Raw genomic sequence first — 6,358 nt, 5'->3', positions numbered from 1 at the left:
GCAGCCGACTCCTTTTGCTATCTTTCTTTCTTCTCTCTCCCGTTTTACTTCGATTTGCGTGACAGAAGTACCCCGAAGCCCCGGTAATATTCTCGAGCCTCGAAGCAAGTCCCGAGATCCCGAGAAGTGCGATTCCCGAGCCGAAGCTCTGTCCGCGAGAAGTTCGATTTTTGTGGAGATCTTCCAGATCTGCCGAAGAATACTACTTCTGTAAGCCGTAGTGTTGTCCGATCATCTTCTGATCAAGTGAGTGTATACTACCTTTCATAAACACGATAACAATACAAGTATGGTTTGAGTGTATTAAGTATATTGTTGTTTATATGTGTGAGTGTGTAGTTACTTTCTTCTAACGCATAATTATGAAGTATTTTATACGGAATACGTATTATGTGTATAATTTTGTGGTTATGTGTGTGAATGTGTATTCACTTTCTTCTATCTCATAGATATGATTTATTCTCTATGACATACGTGTTATGTGTGTGTGCGCCTCATCTGTTATGTGGAATATGTATTGATTAAAGCATGCTATACAGGTTTTTTAAACTATGTATAAAAATGTATATTTTTATCTACTAATATGTTGGGTAGAACATGGGTAGATAGTTGGTGTGTAATAAACAGATGAGAGGCCTCGTTGTTGTTTGATTTAGTCATCTAGCGGAGTTTAGATGACGACCACGGACTTTTCTAGACAGTCTTGTGGAACATTAGCAGGCTCGCCACCTGTAGGTGTTCATTCGCTGTACTCCATCCCCCTCATGGTTGCCTTATTTGACTTATATTGCTGAGGAACCCCCGAAGCATGTGTTGTCGCCCCGTTGAAATATTCTTAGATTAGGTCCCTTATGTTAGTTGTTTTAGGGACATAAAGTGAGAATAACGGGAATGGGTAATTGGGTTATTGTTGGTTAGTGGAAATTAAATATAATTTTTTATTGTGGGTTGAAAACCCTATATGGTCACCAGGCTCCCAAGCCTGACCCACTCAGTTTTATTTGTATTACAGGAAGTGGCGCAAGGGCATAAGATGGATGAACCATCAAGTTGTTTTGTTTACAAGTCTTTATATGTATATATTTGTTGAATGACTTGTAATGTTATCGTTTATGCTTATTGGGCTGTATCGGAACATGACACCCCGAGTTTTAATTATATAATGAAAATACATTTCTTTTAGGAAATGCATTGGTAAACATTGTTTTATCACGTTTTGTTTTTGGGAACAAATTCCGCAACTCTTTTAAATCAAAAGGATTTACTCTGAAGTTATTTTAAAAGCATAAATGAAAATCGGCCTTTTCTGGCCGAGATTTTGGGGGATGTCACATATAATAAGTCAGTTCATTCATTAGTAAATACTTGCTAGATAGATAGAGAACACACATTATAGCTTGTGCACACAGTACTTATTACTATGAGAACATATACAACTATACTAGAAGAAGAACATATACAACTATACTAGAAAGAGAACATATACAACGATACTAGAACGAGTAACAATACATTACATATACATGAATACGTTAACATAATTGTGATCCACTGTATCGGAGCATGCCTTCATTGGCATGGTCCGAGTTGTAGCCAGAGTCTCTTGGAGGCAAAGCGTGAGTTTGCATATAGATCTATACTGGATTGACTATCCTACACCTTGCTGCTAGCTACAGTCGGACCTGCAGGTCTACGGGTGCCAAACGTCATACCTTTTCACGACCTACATTGTCGTGTTTCCTAGACGGTAGTATGGTACAATTAATCACATAATACCTTAATATAAATCCGGTTTGAGGTAGTTATACACTACAAGAAAAATACCCTTTAATGACGCGCAAACAATGACACACTCTGATTTACCATACTCATTTTCGTGTGCCCATAAAAATAATGTCAGCCTTCCAAAATTTGAAGGATAGAAGACGCGTATTTTTGCGTGCCCTTAAATTAGTGTCTAAAGAAAAAAATTAAAAAACACAGAGGGCGCTTTTTCTTAAAACGTGCGTCCTCTAAAGGTATCGATTTATAATTTTAGTGAAACGCGCCTTGAGTAGATAACGGGGGAAACGAAACCCTAAAATTTTCCAAACACTCTCACTGCTCCTTGGCCTCTGCAATAATCGTCGATCTCAGTACCTCACCTCGTCTTGCCTTGCTGTAGCTTTGTCGGGAATGTTAAAGAGAGAGAGAAAGAGAGATCACCGGAGTTTTGCTTGAAAGGTGAATATGGATGAAATAGGCTAGGGTTCTTTTGTAATTTTATTTTCTGTTTCCATCATCCCCGCAAAATACAACCCTACGGAACTGATGCTTCCCACTCATCTTTTCCGTCTTCTCACTTGCGTATGTAATATCTTCTCTTCTCTTCTATGTATTTTTGCTCTTAACTATTCCTTTGATTTCCTTCAGGCACCATTGAAATCATCACATGTAAGCTAGGGTTTTGTTAAGAACCACATGACGACCACTCTGTTATCGGTGACCTCGACTCACTCAGCTTTCCGGCCGATAACATCAGCCTCAACCTCATCCTATTTTCTTACCTAGTAACTTCATTTGTTGGAATACAAATTGTCTATCTATGAAGCCCTAGGTCTGATTCTTCTCCCTATTCCCCAAATCGCGCTCCTCCTCAGTCTTCACACAGTACACCATGAACCCTAGACCCATCGTCAAGCCTTCTCACTTCCTTATATCTGGGTAATACATCTACTACCAAAAACCCTCTCTTCATTTTATTTCTTGATTCGGTGCTGTGGAAAAGCTTTTCTGTACACTTTTCCTTCGTCAAATTTATACATCTGCATCCAGACTACATAAATTTAGCGATTGTTAGCATATATTCTATTTGTTCTTGGTCTTTGTAATTAGGTACATATGATGATGATGAAGATCAGGGTCCTAAAAATAAGCTCAGTACATGTGAGACATGCCATGGGGATTTTCATAGTTGCCCTGGTCATTTTGGCTACCTGCCACTTGTGCTGCCAGTTTATAATGTTTGATTTACGTAATCACCAAGCTGGGGCTTCTATTTGTATATGACCTTGAAACAGCTACTACAGTCTACAAAAATAGAATTAGCCCATACCCAATTTTTCTAACATCTGAAGCTTCATTAGTTGGGGGTTTTTATGCTGCCAATAGACATGGGCAGGTCTTAGTTGCCACTGTAAATGAAGCAACTATTGTGCCTTTTGTTAGCGGACAAGTAAGTTCTTAAAGTTGTTTCATCATTGACATGTATTACTATTTTATTACTATCACAATCCTAATTTGATGTCTTACTGCAGTTAAACAACCTGGAGCTTGCTGTCAATCTTGCAAAAAGAGGAAACTTATCTGGTGCAGAGAATTTGGTAGGTTTCTTTTTATTTTCCATAGTTTTTGAGGACATTATATAAAAATTAAACACAAATGCACTTTTCACATGAATGATCAAGTTGTACAACGTTTCCAAGAATTGTTTGCTCAAACAAAGTACAAAGAGGTTGTTGAGCTTGCTGCAAAATCTCCCCAAGGCATTTTCCGTACGCCAGAAATAGTTGCCAAATTTCAGGTATATTCTGGTTGATGTCTCTAAATTAAATATTCTTTGGTCAAATTTTTTAAATCTGTTTGAATGTTAGTAACTTGTTAATATTTTATTGTAGAGTGTACCTGTACAAGGTGGACAGACACCACCATTATTGCAGTATTTTGGGACCCTTTTAACCAAAGGGAAGCTGGATGCATTTGAATCTGTGGACTATCTCGCTTGGTTGTCAATCAGAACAAAAAGAATCTTTTGGAGAATTGGTTGGCTGAAGACAAGTTGGAATGTAGTGAGGAACTTGGAGATCTAGTGATGGTTGAAAAGAAGTTTTTAAATCTTTTGTGGGTCTTGTGTTGTCCACAGTTATCATCCTCATCTAAATCTGTTGATAATGATCTTGCGTTAAAATTTTACATAAAAGCGAGTGCAACTCCAAAAGTTGTTGCAGATTTTGCTGAAAGAAGAGAGTTCGACAGAATTTTGATTTACTCCAAGCAAGTTTGCTTTCCCTTCAAATAAAATTTCATTGTTAAACAATTCTTTATGCAGATAAAAATAACAGCTGAATTGATGCAGGTTGGATATACACCTGATTATCTGTTCCTTCTGCAAATAATTCTTCGATCAGATCCGTAGGTACTAAATATTTAAGCAGATAAGGCTTTTGTTCATGTGTTATATTATGTGGTCAATCCATTCTCTCAAAATAATTTTCTATTTACACTGATAAACTTAACTAGCGTCTAGCGTATTGTGGAATAAGTTTCTATCTGCATGAAAGTAAGACCGATAGGCGATAATCTTGTTTTTTGTTTTATAGGGAGCTATTAATTTTGCTCTAATGACGTCTCAAATTGAGGGAGGTTGTCTTATTGATTACAATACAATAACATATCTTTTCCTTCAGGTTTGATCATCTTATAAATAAACATGTTCTCATAAAAAACAATTGATATGAAAAATATCTCATTGACTCATTGTCTCTGCAGACATGCAGTTGAGTGGATCCTATAATCTAACCAATTTCAAATACTTTTATTTTTTTCTTTAGAGGAACTTGATACGTGAAGCAACAGCCTTCCTTTTAGATGTACTTAAACCTCATCTACCAGAGCATGCTCACTAGCAAACCAAGGTTCTTGAGATCAACCTGGTAACATTTCCTATTGTTGCTGATGCCATATTAGCAAATGGCATGTTCAGCCACTATGACAGGCCTCGTGTTGCTCAACTCTATGAGAAAGCAGGTCTTTATGTCCGAGTACTTCAGGTTCACTAATATCCAAAAACTTTTGTTTTTTTCTCTGTAAGCTCTCTTTTTCACTTGCTTTACTAAAACTTCTATTTTTCTTTTATAACACTACGGTGAATTGCCAGATATCAAACATGTCATTGTGAACACTCACGCAATCGAGCCACAGGTGGACTTTCATATACTGAGCATTATGGGTTTCAACTTACTTTGGAGCTGATTTTTTTTTGTGTTCAGTCTCTTGTAGAATTTTTTTCGGACACTATCTAAGGAATGGGCATTAGAGTGCATGAAGGATCTTTTACTACTCAATTTGAGAGGAAACCTTCAGATAATAGTATAGGTAGTTTCACATTATGTGATTATCTAATCTTATCTTTTATCTTTTGAGGTCAACCCTGTGACTTTAACTACTATGACTGTAGGTTGCTAAAGAATATTTCAAGTAGCTGGGGGTTGTAGCATGTATTAAGCTTTTTCAGCAATTTAAATTCTATGAAGGTCTTTACTTCTTTCTGGGATCATATTTAAGCTCCAGTAAGGATCCCGACATCCACTTTATGTATATTGAGGCAACCGCCAAGACAGGACAAATTAAGGAAGTTGAGCGTGTAACAAGAGAATCAAATTTCTATGATGCTGAAAAAACCAAGAATTTTCTAATGGAAGCCAAGCTTCCGGATGCAAGGCCATTAATCAACATGTGTGATCCCTTTAGTTTTGTCCCTGATCTCACTCACTACCTTTACACCAACAACATGCTCTGGTATATTAAAGGTTATGTCCAGAAGGTTAATCCATGGAATGCACCTTAAGTTGTAGGACAACTATTAGATGATGAGTGTCTTGAGGATTTAATCAAAGGTTTGATTCTATCTGTTCGTTATCTGCTTCCAGTTGAGCCTCTCGTGGAAGAGTGTGAAAAGAGGTTTGACCTTTTGCTTAATTCATGTTATATTGTCTTTCCGTTAATTTGCATCTTTATATCATTTTCTTGTTTCCTTCAGGAATCGATTGCGGTTGCTTACTCAGTTTCTAGAGCATCTTGTGAGTGAAGGAAGTCAAGATGTGCATGTGCACAATGCTTTGGGTAAAATCATCATAGACAATAATAACAATCCTGAGCACTTTCTTACTACCAACCTGTATCATGATTCGCGTGTTGTTGGGAGTACTGTGAGAAACGTGATCCCATGCTTGTTGTTGTTGCTTACCGCAGAGGACAATGTGATGAGGAACTTATCAATGTAACAAGCAAGAATTCTCTATTTAATTTGCAAGCCGGGTACTTAATCTAACTAGTGTTTAGTATGGCAATAATCGAAAAGGGAATGGAATGGAGGATTACTGTGGAATCAATAAATAATGGTTGACTGTCAGATAGGATTGGAATGTAGCATTCATTCCTCACTTAATGTGATTCCTTCTCATCTGTTGATTGTCAATCCATGGGGAAAGAATGATATATTATAATTTTTAAATACTTTTATCCGTATAATATTCAATAAAAATGATTTTCCAAACTTCATGTAAATTGTTTTTTGCTATTTTCTAAAAACACCAAAGAT

At 36.9% G+C, this 6,358-nt stretch overlaps 1 pseudogene; it reads left to right on the top strand.

Annotated features, from left to right (window-relative positions):
- The first annotated feature begins 3,010 nt into the window (after positions 1 to 3,010).
- LOC111900353 (clathrin heavy chain 1-like) lies at positions 3,011 to 6,088 on the top strand (annotated as a pseudogene).
- The last annotated feature ends 270 nt before the right edge of the window (positions 6,089 to 6,358 follow it).

Source organism: Lactuca sativa, chromosome 3 (genome assembly GCF_002870075.4).
Source record: "Lactuca sativa cultivar Salinas chromosome 3, Lsat_Salinas_v11, whole genome shotgun sequence".
Classification (NCBI taxonomy): domain Eukaryota; kingdom Viridiplantae; phylum Streptophyta; class Magnoliopsida; order Asterales; family Asteraceae; genus Lactuca; species Lactuca sativa.
This window is presented reverse-complemented; position numbering and strand designations above follow the sequence as displayed.